At 33.1% G+C, this 25,190-nt stretch overlaps 1 protein-coding gene and 1 long non-coding RNA gene across 3 annotated transcripts in view; one reads left to right on the plus strand and one right to left on the minus strand.

Annotated features, from left to right (window-relative positions):
• LOC127839058 (uncharacterized) overlaps positions 1-25,190 on the plus strand; it is a 311,917-nt gene that overhangs the window by 69,941 nt on the left and 216,786 nt on the right. The window lies entirely within an intron of this gene.
• Positions 17,782-23,518, minus strand: LOC127839062 (uncharacterized). Its single transcript, XR_008030130.1, has 3 exons — positions 23,410-23,518; positions 20,815-20,946; positions 17,782-17,908 (listed from the first exon to the last, which is right to left on the minus strand). It is a non-coding gene; the product is annotated as an uncharacterized LOC127839062 (long non-coding RNA).

Consider the following 25,190-nt stretch of genomic DNA (forward strand, 5'->3'; position numbering starts at 1 on the left):
CGCACAACCACTGTTATTGATTTTTGGGTTATGCTACTATAACATGTATAAATTTGTAAATAGTCTATGGCAATTATACGTTATTGTTATGTACTTGTATGTATTTTTCCATGTTTATTTTGAAAATACCTGGAAAAAAACTTATTTGTTACCGCTTAAGATTGACAGCTCTTGTTGCCTGCCTTCTTGTACATAACTTAAACAAATAGTCGCATAACTACTGTTATTGATTTTTGCGTTATGCTACTATTACATGTATAAATTTGTAAAATAGTCTATAGCAATTATACGTTATTGTTATGAAATTATGATCACATATAAATAACAATAATCGTTCATAAGAACTGTAAAAGTGGTACATTAAGTGTGCTTATTATATATGAATAAAACAAAGTTATTCATTCCTTAATAACTTTATACTGGTATAGTTCAGCATTTAAAAATGCTTCGAACGAGAATATAATACATATTGTTTATTTTATGAACAAATAAACTTATTAAATTTACATAACATTACATTGATTGATATCTGCTCTTAACTACGAAAAGTACTTTATCAAAACAAAACTTTTCAAAAGATAATTAAAAAATTAACTATATACTGATTGCATATGTTCTTTCATATTTGTAATGTTTAGCCAAGCTGCCATTACACTTATTGTCTTTTTCACTTTTTATTTTTTTCTTTGCTTATTTTGTTGTTTTTTTTGTGAGGACCAATCGTTTATTGTGTTTTTTTCTAACTTTTGTGATTTTTTCCTTTAATCTCTCCAGGTCTATGGAATATTTATCTCTTTGTATCCCTAATTTATGTTTTTTACTTTTGTTTGTATGTATGGACATCTTATGTCTCACAATAGAAACCAACTGGACTTGCTTTAAAAGAGAAACTAACTGGAAGCACACACAAATTATCATTTACATCACCTTTCACCTCTTTAAATGATTAAGATATGTACTTTAAATGTAAAAGGGTTACACAATAAAGACAAACGAATAAAAATCTTTAAATGGTTAGACGAAAAAAAAATAGTATATGCCTTCTACAAGAATGTCATTTGACACCTACTTTAGCACAAACCTTAAAAGATGAATGGGACGGAGAAATCTATCTCAGTGGAGAACATACTAATAAACAAGGCATTGCCTTTCTGATAAAAAATAATATAGGGGTCACAGTCGATAACTTTAAGGAAATAATAATTGGCAGACAAGCAAGTATAGATATCAAAATACACGACACACAAATAACATTAATCAACGTCTACGGCCCTAACATAGACGATTCCACATTTTACGAAACATTACAATCCTTTATAATTAATAACCAAGATAAAAATATTATAATCGGTGGTGATTTCAACACTGTCCTGAACCCATTAATAGATAAAAAGAATGGAAACCTTTATACTCATACTAAAAATAGAAACATTTTAAATAACATAATTGAAAACTACAATATGATAGATATATGGCGTACAGTATACCCAAACGAAAGCAAATACACCTGGCACTCAAACACAAAACCAACAATATTTTGTAGATTAGACTATTTTTTAATATCTGAATCTCTTTGCAACATTATTGACACATGTAACATAAAACCAGGATTTATGACTGACCACTCTCTAGTTGAACTTAAACTGCACAATATACAACCTGAAAGAGGCCCAGGATATTTTAAAATTAACAACAGCATCTTATTAGATACACAATATCAAACACAAATAAAACAGAAAATATTAAATACAGTTCAAAATAATAAAGATGCAAACCCAAACACCTTATGGGAAGTAATTAACGGAAATATACGTAACACAACAATTAGATACACATCATTTAAACAAAAAGAAACACACAAACTTGAAACTGAAACCATCAAAACCATTGAAACACTTGAAAAACAATTGCATCAAACAAACACAAATGATACCACCGACATTGAAAATGAAATAACATTAAAAAAACAAATATTAGATGGAATCTATCATACACATCTCAATGGAATAATACTAAGAGCGCGTGCACAGCATGTTGAACACAATGAAAAAAATACAAAATATTTCGCAAACATTGAAAAACGTAGAAGTGAACAAAAAACTGTACACAAATTAGTAGTCAATGGCAAAGATATAACAAACAGAACTCAAATACTAGAAGAACAACGTTTATTTTTCGAAACCCTCTATAAACGAAAAAATGTTGAAAATAACACCCTTTTTAAAAATACACATCACGCTTTAAACCAGGAGGAAAAAGAACTGTGTGACGGATTGCTTAATGAATATGAATGTGGATTAGCCCTAAAAGAAATGCAAAATAACAAAAGCCCAGGATCTGATGGCATCACAATCGAATTTTATAAAATATTCTGGAATGATATAAAAACACATCTGATTAATTCACTCAACTATTCATTTAACAACGAAAACTTAACTACGCTACAACAACAAGGTATTAAATCACTTATTCCGAAACCTGGAAAAAACTTAGAATCCTTATCAAACTGGCGCCCGATTAGTTTACTAAACAATGATTATAAAATTGCAACTAAAAGTATAGCAAACAGAATAAAAAAAAATATTACCATCAATCATTTCAAAATCTCAATCTGGTTTCATAAAAGGACGCTACATTGGTGAAAACGTTCGTCTTATCCAAGAATGCATAAACTATTTCAACAATTCAAATAATCCTGGTCTAATATTCTTTGCAGACTTTGAAAAGGCATTCGATTCGCTTGATCATTCATTCATGTTCTCTTGCTTAGAAAATATGAACTTTGGTGAAAGTCTCATTCAATGGGTCAAACTATTCTATACCGATATTAACAGTATAATCATTAACAATGGCTTCTTTTCAAACAGTTTTAACATCGAACGAGGGGTTTGACAAGGATGTCCACTCTCATCATCGCTATTTATTATTTGCATCGAGTATCTATCACATCACATCCAATCAAATAAACACATAAAAGGCATATCACTAGAACCTGACGAAGAAATCAAACAATCCCTATTTGCTGATGATGCAACTTATTTTTTAAATAACAATAGCGATTCTTTCCATAACCTCATAGAGTCGCTAACCATTTACGGAATGACATCGGGTCTTAAACTAAACAAAAGTAAATGTACTGTGCTACGAGTAGGTAAATTAAAACAAAGTAATGTTCAATATAAAAAAGAAATGAAATTTAATTGGACATCCGAGGAAGCCACAACGTTAGGAATTACATTCACAGATAATGAAAAGGATACAGTTCTTAAAAACATACTACCTTAATTACAGAATTTAAAAAACTGCTTAAAATCATGGCATCATCGTAAACTTACACTAATCGGAAAAAACACAGTATTGAAAACGTTTGCACTTCCAAAATTAATATATGTATTAACAGTCCTCCCAAATCCACCAAATGATGTTATTAACGATATAAAATCAGCAATATTTAATTTCATATGGGACGGTAAGCCTGATAAAATAAAAATAACTCAGTTACTTCAATCTGTAGAAAATGGAGGTATCCAATTAACGAACATTGACTCATTCTTGAATGCAACCAAATGCAGCTGCGTTAAACGATACCTAGATAATACCAATACGAGTAAATGGAAATTATCCTAAAAAAATATGGTGACTCCTTACTCTTTGAATGTAACATCAGCAATACTATCTTACATGAAATTGCAAACGAAAACATATTTCTGTCTGATGTTTTATCAGCGTGGAGTGATGTCACTCATAACTTAGAAACCCAAACCAGCAGTAAAACAATTTTATGGAACAATAAAGACATAACTTCAAACAATAAGACGTTTTTCTATAAAGACTGGTTTGAACGAAGCATTAAATATGTCGACCAATTATATGACTACAGAATTAAGGATTTCTACTCTTTTGATAATATATGCTACATATACGGAATACCTTCAAATAATTTTCTGAAGTACTACACACTAATCAAAAGCATACCCATACATATTAAATCTGAAATCAATACAAATAATACACCATGTACTCAAACAACATTTGTAGAAAACATACTTGGAAGAAAAAACAAAACAAATAAAATATTTTACACACTACAAATTAAAAGCCCTACAGAAAACTCCAAAATCCAAAATAAATGGCAAGTCTTTTTTGAAGAAAATGAACTTAATTGGAAACACATATTTACCATGCCATATAAAGCAACTATTGAAAGCACACTGAGAAATTTTCAATATAAATACATCCATAGAATTAGAGCTACAACTAAATATCTCTTTAAATGCAAATTATATAACTCAAATCTGTGTGACTTCTGCAGTGAAAACATTGAAACTATAGAACATCTTTTTTGGGAGTGCAAACACATCCAACCTATTTGGAATCAATTAATATCTTTTCTTGAACAACATCAACTAAACGTTAAACTATCTTTCTTAAATGTAAGTTTCGGAATTAATTCATTGAAATCAATAGTCTGTAATAATATTGTGAATTTTATGGTTATATTGATGAAATATTTTATCTTAAACATGAAGTACAAAAAACAAGTACCAAATTTTAATTGTTTTGTCCATAGTCTTAAACTAAAAATCCAGATTGAGAGAGAAAAAGCCCTTAGTAATGACACATTACAAATCTTTGAACAAAAATGGAATCGGATTAAATTCTCATAATGTTTTGTCCACTTATATACATTTCACTCTAATGTTAGTTTATCTCTCTAAAATAGTTTTGTTTATATTTTTATTTTTATTTTATTTTTCAATCTGACAAGATCATTGTGAATATACAACAAAACACAAAAGTCCAGTATGCTTTCTTCCGACTTTATACAACTCATCTTTTTTCATAACTATTCCTTTGTTGTGTTTCCTTTTCTCTCTAGAAAAAATAAATAAATAAATATATATATATATATATATATATATATATATATATATATATATATATATATATATATATATATATATATATATATATATATATATTAGCATATCTTGTATAACATGTCTGAACTTTATTGCTTTGTACAATCACTATGTTGTTTGATCATATACATGTTTACATTGTATGTATGATATTGAATAAAAAAAAAAGAAAAATAACACTATCGCATCCACACCACTTATAATAATATTCAAATTATTATATGTTTTATAATTTTTGAAATATCATTTATTAAAGTCTTACTTAAAAAAGAATACGGGTATTTATAGTTTTGTTTTGTGAAATTGTAAGTATTAAGTCTTCTGACGACCTTTACTCTGATACAATATAATAGGCCGCGATCGAGAAGTTGACGGCCAATATATTTTTAGTAACGGAAAACCCCTTTTGTGACGTCACACAAAAACCTCTTATACTTTTTTCCTTTGGGAATAGGTCCTCTTACCAGACCCAAATTTGAACGAAAAAAAAACCACACTGTATGCTCAATTTTAGCTCGGCTGTTTTCAGGGAAAACCCTTGGTATTGTCATGGACAGCTCGTCGTCAGATGTCCGCGTCGTGCTAAAACCTTTACATCGGCTCTAAAAACAAAGTGATTCCACCTATAACTTTGAAACTTTATATGTATATGCACCTTGATGATTTCTACACACCACACCCATTTTGGGGTCACTTGGTCAAAGGTCAAGGTCACTATCCTCAATTTTTAAAAATAAATTTCATTTATTCAAATCTGCACTGCAGCCTAGCTTGGCACCAATTATGTGGTGCTCTTGTTTATATATAATTTTTAAAATGTATTAATAACCAGAATAGTTGATGCATGTATAAATTAAAATATACAGCCATGAACAGTGTGTTTTAATTTTTAATAAATATGCTTTGATTGCGTATATGCAAAACAATGAAGTCCATAAATTGTTTACTGATTTTTAAAATAATGAAAGTCACACCTTACGTACCACTCCGTTTATGTACCAACACTTTATGTACCACTATCTGACACTTTATGTACCATATTTATAATATATAGAGATAACTCATTTAATATGAATGTGTGTTATTGATGAAACGTATTTTGTGTGATAGTATTTATGAATTTAGACTTATATATTGGCCATAGATTTTATTTTTTGTCAGATTGTCACTGAGCGTCTTAGTGTAATTTATTAGCCCAAGTACATGAAGTACTTAATAAATGACTTATTAGTCTTACCTGAAATTGAAGTAAATTATAAAAATTCATTTGTCTCTTATTTTATCCTGACCAAGGATAATAAAGTCTAAAATGGTTTTATTATATTGTAAAATTGAAATGTGATACTTTGAAGAGAAAAGAGAATGACCATAATGTTCAAACTGTAAAAAAAAATCAAATTATTTCCATCTTTAGACTTTAATCATGTTTAGAGAATGACCTTAATTCATTAGAACTGCTATGAATGAATGGACAATAACACCTATATTTTATGTAGGTGGTACGTAAAGTTTCAAAGTACCGGTAGTACATAAAAGGCCTGGTATTCAAAACACTTTTTAGGCGGTTTTGAAAACGCTATTTCATTGCATACTTTCGTCATAAAGGATACATGTTGTTATACAACCGAAAGTGAAAGAACAGTTTAAAAAAAAATGAATAAAGAGCGAAATTGTTGAAAACTAACAAAAAAATTAATTGATACTAACTTAAGGCCGTAAGACTGAACAAAATAATACTTAACTTTTAAATCATAACATGAATATTTACTTATAAAGCAAATTGTTCATACATCCGCGGACTTCTTTGTGTCGTAGTCATGAATGCCTCCAAATGGAGGTGTGTGATGCGTCTAAGTTTAGAGGTGACAATAACGTAGTGACGTCACCATCTATGTATAGAATGCATAACGTAGGGACTAGTTTTTTTGGCCTTTCACCCCTGATTGCGTCATTTAGGTCATTGGGTACGCAGTCGTTTAACGAGTTTACGAGTGTGTGTGTTTACGATGGATTATTATAATATAATGAATGTGAAAAACACAGTGTTTGGATAAAAAACTGGAATAAAACTGGTAAGACTGCATTTTCGATTTAGTTAAAATGTCAAATGTACTCGAATAACGCGATGTTTTATTGAACAATTGATGGATTAAATTTAAGAAAAGTGTCAGTGAATTGTTCTTAAACTTTTCGAAGGATATCAATGTCGAATCAAAATGGTAATTTCTTTGATTGTTTAGTCGTTCCTTTGTCAGTTGATCAAAGAATGTCAATCCACAAAGAATTGCCTGCTTACATCCAGTGCTTTAAAATGGAAAAGGTGGATGGCGATGAAGAAATTTGTCTACAATTTTAACTCGTCATGGAAGCTAATTAAACATTACGAAAATAAACATGGACGTGGTTATTATACAACTTCTGTGAGTAGAACAATACTTTAATGTAAGTAACTATAAAGTGTGTAAAAAGAAGAGTTGTTTAAAGACTAAAATTAACAATATCGGCGGGAATAAATGCTGAATCATGCTTCACGTAGCCACGGTATGTGTCTACACATTTTGTAAATTTCAAAAGGGCGGGAGCCATGTTTGTTTGTTTTTTTTTACAGTGGTGAAACAAGAATTGTAGTTTGAACACATCCGTCTGTATTCTACTTGAGTGTGTAACATTTGGAACGCTGATTAAATTTGAATCGAGGCGTGTAGCGGTATTTTCTCTCGTTACTTTTCTTTTGCGTGGAATTCGTAAGGACTATTTCGATTTCCGTAAACAGGAAAGATCACAATAAATATTACTACGCAATGTAAGATTCAGTTAATTTAATGTGGTTTTGCTTTTATTTTAGGAATAAATTAAATAAAACAATATTGTAGGATAAATAGAATACTACGTTAGTGTGATTGTGAACTTAAATTTATCCCACTCGTGTCAGAAAGGCTTAAAGCTTTCTTCACTCGTGGGATAAATTTAAGTACACAATCACACTAACATAGTATTCTCTATATTCATGTTAAAACGTAACATGTTAAGATTTAATGTTATTGCTCCACTCGATAAGAAAACAATGCAGGCTCAGTAAGCCGTCACTCGCCTCCCATGCATATTGCAAGTCACTTAGATTCAGATTAATTGAGGGAAATTATCGTGTTTTATAAATCCTCTTAAAATTAAACGTATATGCAGTTCTTTTGTACGCGTGCACATATAGTTTTTGGTCCGTTCCGTTTCCATATTTACTAAGAAATAATATTTTAAAATTGAGTAAACAAGATTTAAATCGACTGTGTAGCTTTTGATATATTTAAACGCAAGGATGGCGTTATACGTGAGTGAGTAAAATAACGGCACCGGGACATTTCACAAGACCCTAAAAGAGGTATGTTTTGGTTGTAAAACACGCGTCATTTTACTAAAAATACTTATATTCAACCGTTGTTGCAGCCCGCGGTCGCTTTTGATCATAATTGATTGGAAGATATAGCATTAAATTGAATACGATAATTAAGAACTGTGCATTTCAAACATTCTTTAAATGTCGTATATGCAGCAAATTCTTATTTATTTATACCATATATTTTTGAAAATATTTTTCCGTTTTCATAACTTAAAGTTTTACCGTCTTTTCAATTTTAAAACATATAATGGTCATTGTCTATGTTTAAATGTAAGAAATATGAAATGAGTAAAACGTGCGGTCGAAAGATTCAGAAATTACTGCACAAAAGTATTTCCATATTAACATTAAACATTTCACGAGTTGAATCCGTTATTAAATTAATTTTCTTTTCGAAAGAATATAATTGCGTTGATAAAAAATGGCATTAAATTCGTAATTTTTGTACCACATGTTTGTGATTCTTTTTGTCATTGTACGCTGTCGCGGAAAATTGAAAAATACGCTTGGCATTCTGCGTTTTCGGGTCAGTAATTTCAATTAAAATATTTAATAGGAGTAATTTTTAATATTTATTAAACATATTCGATACTGCTCCGGATTTTTCTTTCATATGTCCCTTTGTGTTCATGCATGTGCTATAAATCCACAAAACACCAGTTCTTTACACATTTTATGTGACATTTTCGTCTTACTTAATTTAACACTTTTTCCCGGAAGAATATGCAAATAGGAGCCTCATTCAAGGCATGAAAGAAACATCTTCTTATTCTGGCATTCCTGATTTGTGCAAAGTGACAATCTTAGTTACGAGTTTCCAAAACAATAGCTTGTCAATCAGGCGGAGACACCTATCAATATTGACATACATACACAGCGTTAGACCACATATTAAACTAATTGCTGTGGACTTTTGAGCAAATTCAAGATAAAGAGCAAACTACCATTGTCACTTAAAAAATAATAACTTGCCGAAAATAACTTAGCTTATAAACGCTCTTTTGCTGTATCAAAACATTAACACCTTACTTTCATAAAGGCTCTTAAAGATTACGCAACGTATGTGAGAATGTTTCAAGAGGTAACTCAATCTAACTATTACAACAACGCTCCGGCGTTTAAGCTAACCGACCGGAATGTTTTTCTTTTAAGATTCTTAAAGAATGGCGTTTAAAAAAATGAATGCTAAAAGGAAATGACCAGCCGCACCAACACATATTGGAAAGAACAACATACATAACGCGTGTGCGATTTGCATTTTTGCAATAATTGACAGACTGCCGAAGTGACCGAGTTGAATCTTTCTTCATGCATGTCAAGGCAACATGGTGTTCGTCGTGGTGTAATGGATATGGTGTCCGCCTTGCGACCGGGAGATCATGGGTTCAATCACCACTGTGGGAGCGTTCTTTAGATCTACCCCAAAACACCAATTACTGGTAATAATCCAAGGAAACGGATTCGAGAGCGTTTCACTGCCTGAGGCAGTCGATGATATCGAACTTAAATACTAGTAAACAAGGGCTGTTTGTAAAACATGCATGCCCCCCATATGGGCTATCCGTTGTAGTGGCAGCCATTGTGTGATACGTTTTTTGTCACTGTGACCTTGACCTTTGACCTAGTGACCTGAAAATCAATAGGGGTCATCTGCGAATCACGATCAATGTACCTTAAAAGTGTCATGATCCTAGGCAAAAGCGTTCTTGAGTTATCATCCGAAAATAATTTTACTGTTTTGGTCACCGTGACCTTGACCTAGTGACCTGAAAATCAATATGGGTCATCTGCGAGTCATGATCAATGTACCTATGAAGTTTCATGATCCGAGGCGTAAGCGTTCTTGAGTAATCATCCGGAAACCATTTAACTATTTCGGGTCACCGTGACCTTGACCTTTGATCTAGTGACCTCAAAATCAACAGGGGTCATCTGCGAGTCATGATCAATCTACCCATTAAGTTCCATGATCCTAGGCATATCCGTTCTTGAGTTATCATCCGAAAACCATTTTACTATTTCGGGTCACCGTGACCTTGACCTTTGACCTAGTGACCTTAAAATCAATAGGGGTCATCTGCGATTCATGATCAATCTGCATATGAAGTTTCATGATCCTAGGAGTATGCGTTCTTGAGTTATCATCCCCAAATCATTTTACTATTTCGGGTCACCGTGACCTTGACCTTTGACCTAGTGACCTCAAAATCAATAGGGAAAATGTGTGAGTCATGATCAATCTACCTATGAAGTTTCATGATCCTAGGCGTATGCGTTCTTGAGTTATCATCCGAAAACCATTTTACTATTTTGAGTCACCGTGACCTTGACCTTTGACCTAGTGACCTCAAAATCAATAGAGGTCATCTGCGAGTCATGATCTATATAATGATGAAGTTTCATGATCCTAGGCGTATGCGTTCTTGAGTAATCATCCGGAAACCATTTTACTATTTCGGGTCACCGTGACCTTGACCTTTGAACTAGTGACCTCAAAATCAATAGGGTTCATCTGCGAGTCATGATCAATGTACCTATGAAGTTTTATGATCCTAGGCCCAAGTGTTCTTGAGTTATCATCCGGAAACCACCTGGTGGACGGACCGACAGACCGACCGACATGTGCAAAGCAATATACCCCCTCTTCTTCGAAGGGGGCATAATAAGTTTAAACTAAGAGCAACATGATATAGTTTACACGTTAATGTATTTGACGCATTCGAACACATTATTTCTTATCAGCTGGCATTTTGGTGTTTTGTATATAATCATTTACGGTGAATTCGTGGGCTAAGTATATCGAACAAACTAAATATTGTTTGTCAGTCCAGGGTCATTTTAGAAACTTATTTTATAACCTTGACCCTACATCGTTTATACATATGTACATCGTCTTTAATGCATACTATTTTACATAAAGTAATGTCAGTATATTAGTATGTTTACCAATAAGATTATTCTTTGATCAATGAGAAAACCAGCAGCGGTGTAGGGTGTAAATATTTTTAAATAATAAAAGATAATTTTAAATATTCACATACAGAACTGTATGCGTGTATATTAAATACGTATTCAATGTTTAAATTATGTCTGCAAAATCAAGGGAAAACAATGTAAGCGTGTGAATACTTAGATGCAATAGGAGTTGTTATTCATGACCAGCTCAATGTAATCATAAGATAACAGCATTATTATTTTGACGCGATGTACTACTTATTAAAAAAATATTTGGAAGTTTTAGTATATACAAACATATAATTCATATATGCATATGTATAGTTCAATCAGCTCGTGTATATTATTTTGCTCCAGTCATGTACATGAGTATAACAGGAACGAAAACATATCAATTATTGTTATTAAAGTATGTTCATATTATATACAATTTCTGCATAAAAGTTGAAGTCAATTGTTTGAGATGATGCTAAAATATTATATTAAAAAATGAAAAAAGGAGGACGCTAGCAAGTTTCTTAAGGAGTTTAAGAAGGGACAAAAATGGAAAAGGTAAGTAAATTTTCTTTCTTGATAAAATAAACAAAGAACGAAGCTGGCGTTCCCAATAAAGGCATTACAACGTTTAGCTAAGCAACTGTGCTATATTGTAGTTTATTTTATTGAGAGTTACATAACTCATCAACAATCATAATGGGTCTTGGGTATCCGTGGGTCGAATACGTTTAAAGACATTCCGCGTTTCCTATCCAAGACCCAGTGCTGCTACAGGAAAAAGCCATCGCTGAGGTAAAAAAGGGAGAAAGGCCTGACGTGCACACATAATTCACCACATTGCCAACAGGCTGGTCGCCTACTACTGCTGGGGAGGCTTGTTGAGCGTTAAAAACTAACGGAAGACCAGTAGGAAGAGAAGATGCCGGACATACTGTAACTAAAAAACATGCGATTATATCCACTAGTTGTTTTAAATTTACTAACATATTTACGGAACGAGAACTGAAAGCATGCAGACAAACAAGAAATAGCAAAAACGAATGAGATTAGCGGCATATAAACGAATGCTATAATAAAAGGTTTGCATAAAGTCCTGCTTAATAAAAACCTAAATAACCTATTAGATAATAACTACTGAATGCCTGTAGGAAGAGAAGATGCCGAACATACTGTAACTAAAAAACATGCGATTATATCCACTTGTTCTTTTAAATTTACTAACATATTTACGGAACGAGAACTGAAAGCATGCAGACAAACAAGAAATGGCAAAACGAATGAGATTAGGGGAATATAAACGAATGCCCTAATAAAAGGTTTTTATAAAGTCCCGCTTACGTGAAAACCTCAAAACATCCTTTATTAGATAATAACTACTGAATGCTTATTGGTAGAATCACTTGAAGTGGAAACAGTTTCGTTGTCAATAGAGAACAAACTTAACAAATAAATTAAACGATAGGATAGTCAGTGGACATAACAATCACTATGTTGACAATACGTTAAATCAACGTTTTTGGGTGTCTTATTTATATCATATACTGCTACTAGCATAACTGATCTGATAAACATACTTGAATGTATTCCATGGGAATTGTTCACATATGTGACTTTTTTATATGCACCAGTAAATGTATTGTATTGCCATATGCACCAGTAAATGTATTGTATTGCCAGATGTTAGTCTGTATTGTATTGCCAGATGTTAGTCATTGTATGCACCAGTAAATGTATTGTATTGCAAGATGTTAGTCATTGAACTTAAGAGCTACATTTAGAAACGAATTTAAGTAAGATAAACAAAATCTGTCCTTAGAGGGGCTGGGTTCAGTGTCATTTGGATTAAAAGATTTGAGTGCACATAATCCTACCATTCGGTTTCTTATAAAGTGGGAGTCATTTTATTAATGATATAAGTGATCAAACAAAAACATCCAAATCATTCCAAATTATACAATCGTTTCCCGGTTGTATCTTTTTATAATTGTCAATACAATCAAGTTTAAAACGATTGGCCTTTCCGTGTTTTCTTCCATTCATTAATTTGAATTTAATTTAAACCACGCCATTTTTTGAATTTTTTGTATAGCCCTCTAACCATTTTGACAAAAAAACATGATTTGAGCATTTTTGGAAATAATTGCAACGATTGTCTTTTTAGTAATTAAGTTATATTAAAGTGTTTAATTATGCAAGTCAAACAAACAATTCGAAATATGTTTAAAATTTAAAATGCAATGAACTGTTGATAAACAAACGTTAGAAGCGTTACCCAACATTCAGAGATTCTTACTTCAACTTGTTTGTTTTGTCCCAGGAATTAATTCACACGAGATACGTCATAAATTGAGTATTAAGTTGAATGAAATAAAACAAAAACGGTAACATAGTTTTGTAATAAAGTTTAGGTAAAATAACAAAATAAGTGTGATAAGTGGTATAATCGTTAATAAACACCAGATCTCGAAAGCATATTAAGGAGTTAAAAATTCAAGAACTGGAGTGAAATATTTATTAAATACATATATTTAACCTTTCTTCGTAAATATATATCTTTTAGGTGGGTGGTAATAATCGAGCAATAGGAGAAAATGAATATTTGCTTTGCTGAGAGACAAATCTTATTAAAAACAAAACTTAAAAAGTAGATTTTTCTTTTAAAAACGTTATATGAAAACAATGCTGGTTAATCAGTATTGGTTACACATCCACCACATAAAAAATTATCTTGCAAACTAAAACACATTTAATGAAGACTAAAATAAAAATAATACCTTTTACGCATTCGGGTGTTCCGAGCCATGTTCCGGTCGAATCACAGCGGAGAAGGTTGTTCGTCTTAGGAGCGTATCCCTTTTTGCATGTAAATGTCACCACTGCTCCTTCCTTCAGCGGTGCATTGTTCGTGTCCACAACGCCGTTAAGCACTTCAGGTATCGCTTCGCACTGTTTTGGCTCTACAGATAGATTTGATCAAATATGCATTAAGCCGCTAACCAAAATCGGATTGTAATTGTTTGCTATAATTACTCGTTTGCTGTTATTTAATTGAGTAAGATTGATAAAATTCCATCTAGGCACGGTTACAATAACATAGCCTGTTTTTTTAATTCATCGAAATGATTAGCAATATTTCTTTTCACAATGTATACTACATCTAAAGCATTCTTTATGAACTCACGCAGCACACATGAAGGGTGTCCAATCCAAAATCCGTCTGCAGCGCATGTGAGGAAGGTGATACCCACCGGTATGTAACCATCGTTACAAGCAACTGCGACTATGTCCCCAGGGGTGAGCGGTTCACGGGCAATCAGACGTCCATTGCCGAGGATCGGTAAAGCATCGCACACTTAAATTAAAACCTGATATTTGATGATTCGTGCTAAATGCATGAATGTGTTATTGTCATTGATAGCAATAGCACTTTAGATGGCTTTAGAAACAATGAATTAAAACAAGACTGCTTAGTTAATCCTGTTAAAGTCCGATAAAAATTCGTCATATTTAGAAAAAACAAATCAACACACTAAAGTAACAAGAGCATCGCCTTGCGGGTGCAGACCGCTCATATATTTTCTTTTTAAAGGTGTAGGGACCTATCTCAATTTCAATCACAAAGGAGGGAGGGGTGGAGTGGAGAGGGGTGTATAGTGTGGGGGTGTGGTCATTTATTACATTATCTTCCAAAAATGTCAAAAAAATGCACACACAAATTTTGTGTGTGTGTGGGGTGGGGGGAGGGGGGCGATTCTTGGGTGGGATGGTTTGACGGTATTTCAAAAATAAAATAATAAAAAAAAAATGTGTTTTTTAACCATATTTGAAAAAAAAACAACAAGAGATGTGTTTGTCAGAAACACAATGCCCACTATTACGCCGCTATGAAAAATTTTATTGTTTTTTTTTTACCTTTGACCTTGAAGGATGACCTTGACCTTGAACTTCCACCACTCAAAATGTGCAGCTTTATGAGAAGGCCGCTATGAAATATTATTCTTATGACCTTTGACCTTGAGGGATGACCTTGACCTTGAAGGATGACCTTGACCTTCCACCACTCAAAATGTGCAGCTTCTTGATAACACCGCTTTGAAATTATTATTTGACCTTTGACCTCGAAGGATGACCTTGACCTTGAAGAATGACCTTGACCTTGAACTTCCACCACTCAAAATGTGCAGCTTCACGATAACGCCGCTTTGATTTTTTTATGTTGTTTTTTTTACCTTTGACCTTGAAGGATGACCTTGATCTTAAAGGATGACCTTGACCTTGAACCTACAACACTCAAAATGTCTAGCTTCATGATAACGCTGCTTTGATTTTTTTTACTTTTGACCTTGAAGGATTACCTTGACCTTGAAGAATGACCTGGACCTTCCACCACTCAAAATGTGCAGCTTCATGATAATGCCGATTTGAAATTTTGTATTTGTTTTTTTACCTTTGACCTTGAAGGATGACCTTGAACTTTTACCACCCAAAATGTGCAGCTTTATGAGAACGCCGCTTTGAATTTATTTTATTTTTTTGACATTGAAGGATGACCTTGACCTTGAACTTCCACCACTCAAAATGTGCAGCTTCATGAGTTACACGTGCATGCCAAATATCAAGTTGCTATCTTCAATATTTAAAAAGTTATGGCCAATGTTAAAGTTTTCTGACAGACAGACGCCATATATTTGACATTTGACCTTGAAGGATGACCTTCACCTTCACCTTTCACAACTAAATATGTTCAGCTCCATGATATACACATGCATGCCAAATATCAAGTTGCTATCTTCAATATTGAAAAAGTTATGGCCAATGTAAAAGTTTTCGGACGGACAGACACCATAAATTTGACATTTGACCTCGAAGGATGACCTTCACCTTCACCTTTCACAACTCAAAATTTTCAGCTCCATGAGATACCGATGCAAGCCAAATATCAAGTTGCGATCTTAAAAAGCGAAAAAGGTATGGCCAATGTTACAGTTTTTTTCGGACGGACAGACTGACTGACACTGACGGACAGTTCATCTGCTAAATGCCACCCTACTGGGGGGCATAAAAAAAATTGGGGTGGGGGTGGGGGGTATAGTGTGAGGGTGTGGTGGTCATTTATTAGATGATGTTTAATTTTTAAAAAATGGGGGGGGAGTGGTTTGGACGAAGTCAATTGTGGTATGTCAGGTAAGAGTTATTTTGTCAAAGTATCAATCGAATCTAATCATAAATAAAGAAGTTATGGCAATTTTAACAAAATTTAATAATTTGACCTTGAGAGTCAAGGTCATTCAAAGGTCAAGGTAAAATTCAACTTTCCAGGTACAGTACCCTCATGATAGCATGAAAGTATTTTAAGTTTAAAGCAATAGCCTTGATACTTTAGAAGTAAAGTGGATCTAAACACAAAATGTAACCATATATTAAAAAATTACTAAGTCAAAAAAGGGCCATAATTCCGTAAAAATGACAACCAGAGCTATGCAACTTGTCCTTTACTGTCCCCTTATGATAGTTTGCGAGTGTTCCAATTATGAAAGCAATATCTATGATACTTTACGGGTAAAGTGGATCAAAACACAAAATTTAACCAAATTTTCAAGTATAAAGGGACCATAATTCCGTCAAAATGCCAGTCAGAGTTACATGACTTTGCCTGCACAGTCCCCTTACGATAGTTAGTATTAAAGTGTTGCGAGTATGAAAGCAATGGCTTTGATACTTTAGGAAAAAAAGTTGATCAAACACAAAACTTAACCAAATTTTCAATTTTCTAAGTATATAAAGGGCACATTATTCTGTAAAAATGCCATTCAGAGTTACATAACTTTGTCTGCACAGTCCCCTTATGATAGTTAGTAAGTGTTTCAAGTATGAAAGCAATAGCTTTGATACTTAAGGAATAAAGTGGACCTAAACACAAAACATAACCAAAATTTTCAAATTTTAAGTATAAAAAGGGCACATAATTCTGTCAAAATGCAAACCAGAATTATCTAACTTTGCCTGCCCAGTCCCCTCATGATAGTAAGTAAGTGTACCAAGTTTGAATGCAATAGAATTGATACTTTATGAGAAAAGTGTACCTAAACGCAAAACTTAACCGGACGCCGACGCCAAGGTGATGACAATAGCTCATAATTAAAAAATAATAATAGATGAGCTAAAAAATCACTATTGGCAATACCTGTTTAGATAAATTTTCCTTTACTTAACAGTAATTGGAATTTCTATGTAATATTATGATCTACTCAATTTGAAATTTAACATTTTCAAATTTAAATAAATCTATATCAAAAGCATAGGTTCTAATAGGTGTCCATTCAAGTCATCGCATCAAGCAAGATGACAAATCTACAGTTTAAGTTAACGACGCTGTAATGAAGATAATTTGAAGTAACATTCCAAAGAACACATTTTTAAATATTAAAAATATGTATTTATGAACATTATGTTTTCTTACGTCGCTCACAGACAGGCGCCTTGGTCCAAAAACCAAGTCCAGTACACACTACCCAGACTACGCTGCTGACGTCCTTAAAGATGTATCCGGGTCTGCACTCATACTCGACAGTCGCTCCCACGGGAAAATGAGTCTGGCTTCCTGTTGGATATCCTGAAGACACATGCGGTGGTTCTTCACCTAAAATTTAAATATTTATTTCGATAACACGAGTAAAAGTACATGTGTTAGTCTAAAAATAATAAACAAATCTATTTAAACTGCTCGGGACGTTCTTGCGTGTGTGTTAATGTTTTTGAGCTATATGCTACATCGGCAATTTGTCATAAAATAGTCTGGTGAATAATGTTTGTGGAGAAGATTGAGATGTGGGTATTTAAACTTTTGTGAGATAAAGTTTAATTGGGACGGCTCATGCTTGATACCTTTGAGCCGTGCTCTGTTAAACAGACTTAATGCATTTGCGTAAATTGTCGTCCCATATTAGCCTGTGAAGTCTGCACAGGCTTATCATGATGACACTTTCCTCACAAAAACTTGATGTTCGCTAAGAAGAGACTTTTTTGAAACGAAAACTATCATTCAAACGGAAAGTGTCATCCCTGATTAGCCTGTGCGGACTGCACAGGCTTATCTGGGACGACACTTAATGCATATACATTAACCCCCTTTTCACAGAGCATGGCCTTATTGAAAGAGTGTGTCTTCTGATATGTAATGCACAATTGCAAATGCATGAAATTCGCATATAAAGACATAAAGTTAGCGCAAACTACAGAAAAATGCAACACATGAAGATGCGATCTTACTATTATTTTAATTGATCAAGCTGATCAATAAACGGTAATAATTTGCATGTTGCCCATTTCTGATTTGCATATATCTATACATATCATGAGTTTCATCTACACAGGTTAAGTTCGTGTTTAGTTCTTTCCCACATGGCCTTTTATCAACATACAGGGTTCGTCAACCTAGCGTAAGTACTATTTAAGTAATCGCAGAATGCAGATTTCACCGAGGGACGAACACAGAGACTTAACTGAAATAACGCGCATATTTCATGTATGGCCTTCTATCCGCATACTGAGTTTTATTAACTAAGCTTTAGTACTTTTTGTTATGTCCAAGGATCGAGATTTTTGTTTTCCATTTTTTCAATAGGAAAACAATTAGTGTCTGACGAAACAACTGTAATTATGGTCGTATTTCTCAAAATGTACAGAAGCGCATATTTCCCATATGACCCTTAATCCAAATACCAAGTTTCATCAAACAAACTTGAGTACTTTTTATTTATCGTATCACCCATACTTTAATTATTCCAGTTACCATAGCAAATACACATTTCATCTGAAGAAAAAAAACACGGAAATAATGTCACTTTTCTCCATATGTTTCTCTATCCACGTGCCGCAGTTCGATAGCCTAGCATTAGTACTTATTGAGCTATTGCAAATTCCATTTTTAAAGACAAACAAACATACGGTCAAATATGAAATTTCCGTAATTACTATAAGTTTTCGGGCATTTAAAAACATGTCCGAAAATTTTGATAATAAAAAAATCGATAACTAGAAGAGTCCCAAAATTTGGAGACAGAAAATACGGGTGTTTCAAAATTTACAGACATAAAAATTAATACATTGATGATCAGATCCGGGTATGTAATACGTATAGCGTCGATTGTTTAAGCGAATACTGGCACGTGCCTGAAAAATACCAGGCCGTTTAGTATAAATTACGTTTATGTTTAGGCTGGTGTGTGAGACCACTGTCTATTGCCGTTTTGTATATACCCAATAACCCAAATGAAATGTTCCATTGCCCTTAGGCATTCTTCTACCAAACCTTAATCCGGTCGTACAAACGCAAGATGGAAGTGTCACCACAAAAGCGAAACAGAGTGGAATTTTGGTAAAATAGCGCTGTAAAATATACTCTCCGAAAATGTAGTATCAATAATATTGGACAAAAACCCGTATGTCCGAAAGAAAAACACGAACAATAATTGTTCTGGTTAAACACGGGGTTTTCCGATAATGTAAAGTGTAAGAAAACTTAGAGTAATTACGGTACGTGCTAAATGTTCATATTGCCCTATAATATCCACATACCAAGTTTTATATATCAACCTTAGATATTGTTCTTGTTACCGTATGATCGAATAGTTGGTTTTTCAATGTTCTATTTACAAACAGCATCTGTTTCTGTATCATTAACAATTTGTGTCTGACAAAAAAACTACAATAACGTGTATATATCCCATATGGTCTTTTATCCTCATACCAAGTTTTATCAATCTTGCTTGATGCTCTTGAAATGTATCGCTATATTTTGTCTGACAAAAAAAAACACACTGAAATCACCTGCATCTTCGCCATATGGCCTTCTATCCACATATCAAGATCCATCAACATATATACAGAATCTCCGGGTAAGTGAGGGATCAAGATTCTGACGGAAAGACAGACACACAGACGGGGCATTTTACAGCTTTTGGCATGTATTGAAGTTTGTCATTAAATGCTTAATATTGATGAATGTAAACATTTGATCTAAAAATATTCAGTAAAAAAAAACAAGAATAAAATTAAAGACAGAAAAAAGTAACCCTCAACAGAGCTCGAACCACTGATCCCTGGAGTAAAAGTCTACCGATTAGATCACTCGGCCATCCGCGCTCATGCAATGAGTGATTAATTTTATACAATATATAAGCAATTTTCGTAGTATCACAATATTTAACGACACCAACAAAACTCTCCAAATTATTCAATCGTTTGCAACGCTTTATAATTTTCAGGTTTTTAAATCGTAAAAAGATGCATATAATGGCTATTTTAAAGCATGGAAAATGTTCAGTATTGCTGTTTCCTCACAAATATCAAAACTAAAACGAAAATGTGCGAATCTGAAACAATTGTTTTCATTTTTGTCAAATTACCGACACGTGAAAAGTCCCCTTTAATTGTCCCTCTCTGCACTGAAATAATATTTTTTGCATGGTATCCATATTGAATTTATCTTAATTGGAATCGCGTTCAATTCAACTATCCTTGGGACCAACAAGACATATAACTTACACTTCGTGCAGATCTCGTCCTCTCCGTATGGGCAATCCCCAGTTCCATCGCAAACTTTGGAGTTGTCCAAAATCCGGTTCCTTTCCCAGGGCACGGCTTTACACAAGAATTTGCGGCTGAGCATGAAATCCACTTGAAGAGAAAACAGGAAAACTTAAAATCATCCGTAAAAAATAAATTATGTAAATCCATAACTATTTTACTTAATTTCAAACAAACTATGTTAACTTTGTCCATTAACAAAATAAGAACAGAACAAATGGAATGAGTTATATCTTGAAAACTCTCCTTCATGTTATACTTACAGCGACTTAATAACCGCTCTCGAAAATTCTAATCGGAAAGCAAGCCTTAAAGTAGTTATAAACACATACATAAACACACACAAACAACAACATCATTTGTATATAAACTTATAAACTATCTAACAATCGAAGCAATTTGAAAACAGTTTTAAACAATCTAATAATGTAATGGAAGAGTTTCGCTAGATGTGTTTTACACAGTTTGAAACGGATGTTCCAACGATTGCATTGCTGAATTTGTATAAAAATGAAAACCCAACAAACATGTGTCAGTTTCGAGTTGAAATACATATCAATAATGTCGAAATTACAACTGTGTATGCATACAGCAACTATGTAGCACGGATGTATAATAAGATTATTACAAGTATTACTTTTATATACAAATGAGACTGTTACTTAACCCATTTATGCCCAGTGGACTCTCCCATCCTTCTAAATTGGATCAAGTTATTTCCAAAATAAGGGATGTCTGGTATATTTATTTCTATTTTTAGGATATTTCTTACAGAAATTCCTTCAAGCAAACAGCGCAGACCCAGATGAGACGCCGCATTATGCGGCGTCTCATCTGGGTCTACGCTGTTTGCAATGTCCTTTTTTCAGGACGCTAGGCATAAATGGGTTAAAGGCAACTGTCCTCGAACATTACAGATACTATTATATATGCTGCATGTTTGGGTTTAACGCATTTATTAAGACTGTTTACAACTGCAAACCTTTGAGATTGTTACAAGATAAGTATTGATGCAAAGCATCAAAGGGCGTTGGGAATTACAGTGTAAAAGGCACTCAATGAAGTAAAATCGAACGATTTTTACCGAATGTAAATATTAATATATTGGCCGATTATATTAAACAAAATAGAAAAAGATACTGGTAAAACCATTATCTATAATTTTGTGTTATAACCCCCAAATAACCATTATTTTTGATGTTGTGATATAACCCACAAATAACCATTATCTATGATTTTGTGTTGTAACCCCTAAATATTTCATAGTTCATTTTATTCACATTGGTTTCCTTTTTTACTGGCATCCGTGTGCAGTTTTCATTAATGGAACAGAACTGTGTAGGTTTTAAAAAATCTGCTTCATCTTGTAAGCTTTATTTACAATTTATCTCAACTTCAAGGGGAGATGATTCTGAACTTATGCTAACGTTGCTCAATTACTATATGGGTTGAGTAATCATTGATATGAAAACACTGTAAAAAAAATGGAAAAAAATGAAGGAAAACTGTAAATTGCATGAAGAAGCAGCATTTCACAATACTTTAAAATTCAGTAAAGGATCATAATAAATTTATTGCTCCGATATTCATCATTTTCAACAGGGTTCGAGTAATACTGATATAAAAACACTTAACAAGTTAGGAAAGATTCAGACGAAAGTTGTGAAATCTTTTAAAGAAGTGGAAATTGTTAATTTTGTCAAATTTAATAGAAAAAAATTCTGGACTTATTGTCCCGATGTTTCTCATTTTAAATGAGGTAAAAATGCTCATTGATATGAAGACACTGTAAGTTTGGAAAGAATCTGATGAAAAATGTTGACATAATCACCTAACCAAGCAGTTTTTCACTTTTATTTTTAAATTCAAAGAGACATAATTCTGGACTTATGGTCCGATATTGCTCATATAGAGTTTTTGTTGGGTCCTCATTTTCGGGCGTACATTTTACTGTTTTCGTATATCAAAAAAGAAAATGAATGTGGATTTTGTTTTTATTAATATAAATTTTATTAAAAAGTTTTAACATATTTGTTGAAATATCTTTAAACTACTATTCTTTTTTAAACCATGCATAGGAAAAAGCGATGTTTTAGTCTGAATATTCAATGTTTTCATATAATAAAACACTATTTTCGGGCGTACATTTTACTGTTTTCGTATATCAAAAAAAAAGAAAATGAATGTGGATTTTTTTTATTAATATAAATTTTATTAAAAAGTAATTATTAATATAAAGCATCATTTAAATGCGTACTGTTGTAAACATTCATCAAAATCATAGTTTAACGCCACTTTAACGCTATAAAGGTGGCAATTCTAACTGTTTTCGGTACATGTTACTGTTTTTGGTATTTCGTCATACCGGAAAATATAATGTTAAAATAATAGGTCAGGGTTAAAACCACAAAAACAAATCGGGAGACAGTCGACTCGGTCACATATGTATCATACGCAGTGATCAAATAAAGTAAATATAACGCAGTTTAACAATGTATCATACTTGAACAATAAGTTCAAATGAAAATAATGAGTGTATTATTAATAACTTACCGAAGACGGAATGCGAATTTCTCAACGGTCTTTGATGTTCCGAATTCGAAATCACATTGTGCCCAACTGCAAAAGATATGCAAATGGCGGAAACTATCGCCGTTAGAACAAACATATTTGTAGCACTTGCGAAGCTTTGCTGGTGAAAAGTCTAGCTCTCAGGGCGAGATTGAAAAACAACACTGTTTCTCACACCTTTATAGCAAGTGTTACGTTCCCGTGTACAAGCGTAGCTGAATAAGGAAGCATGTAATTTATTTCTTGATTGGCTGATTTGAAACCGTAGGATTGATTTGCTTGACGCTCCTAAATGTATAGCCCCGAGGAATATTATATTCCAAAATTAAGATCAAATTAAATAAACAAACACACAATAAAATTAAAACTCTGGTATAATCACTAGTTTAACTGAATTCAAGTTCATATTTACTGAATAGTAGTCTGTTTATTAAAATGTTCTCAACGAGTTGTGTCATAACTTACACCATTGTCAACATTGTTATGATGCCAACATGTTCTTACAAACATGTATTTTTGTTTTTAAACTATAACGATTTCGATTATGGTGTTTCTATGTAGATTTACAAGTTTTCTTTGTGTCTATTGCAAAATTAGACAGTATCTTACTAGTATAATGGACAAAAGGGGCATATTATCCTTAATGTGTGTTAAAATCAATGAAGGGTCCTAGACTTACAATTTTTCAACAAACGACATGACAACATTTATTTCGAAAACTAATAACAACACAACCGGAACAAAAACGATATTATACTATCACAATCACTGGCAAAACGACCATATCAGCATCAAGAATGAAGTGTCCACCTTTATCACAGAAATAGGCACAACCATAACCGTCACCGACACAAACACGTGTATAACTATCGCTGACAGCAGCGCAAAGATTACCAACATCTCCACCAACTTCATAATTGTAAGTATCATCTTCAAGTTGCAATACTATTATTGAACCCACAACATCCACATTTCCATAACTGACAATATATTCACAGCTATAACTACCGCCAATTTAAGCATAATTGCAACAACAACTAACAAGAAGTACTGCTGCGACAACTTCTTACACCTCAACAACAAACAACTCTATCAAAATCATGACCTCTGCTATCATCACGAGCTATACATAAGTCATTAAAATCACAAACGTCGACACAATAAAATTGCCCTAGTTCTATCAAAACCACCGAAATAATGGTCAACATAACGGTCATCACTGCGATTTTTTTACGACAAAACAACATATGCGGCTGATATCACCACCAACTCGACTGCAAGCATCAACACAAGTACTGATGTACAACAGTCAACAGACCTGCTACAGCCAACATTCCAATGGGTAAAACAAAAAAAGCATTACTGATGAATCTAATGTCAATGACGCGTAAGGTAACAACAGGCCTCACCACCACCATATCAAGAACACAACCGCGAAACCCATAACAACACGAACCACCAACACACCAATCGACCATCTCATCTTTCACTGCCATATACTTAAACAGTAAGTTTTGCCGCTAGCAATGCTAACCATTCCCCAAATCTATAAATCTAAACGCCACATACGGTTTTACAAATCATATATGTATAATAAATTTTCCAGTTTCCTTAAAGTTTTCGATTGGGCAATATAACTAATATACTTGGTATTTTAATGTTTTCGTACATTAAGTTTTCCAATAAAGTAGTCCGCGATCAGAAAACATTTTTTTATGCATGGCTGGAGTGTTGAAATTAAACCGCGTGTGAAACGTTGCGAA

Source organism: Dreissena polymorpha, chromosome 7 (genome assembly GCF_020536995.1).
Source record: "Dreissena polymorpha isolate Duluth1 chromosome 7, UMN_Dpol_1.0, whole genome shotgun sequence".
NCBI classification, from domain to species: Eukaryota; Metazoa; Mollusca; class Bivalvia; order Myida; family Dreissenidae; genus Dreissena; species Dreissena polymorpha.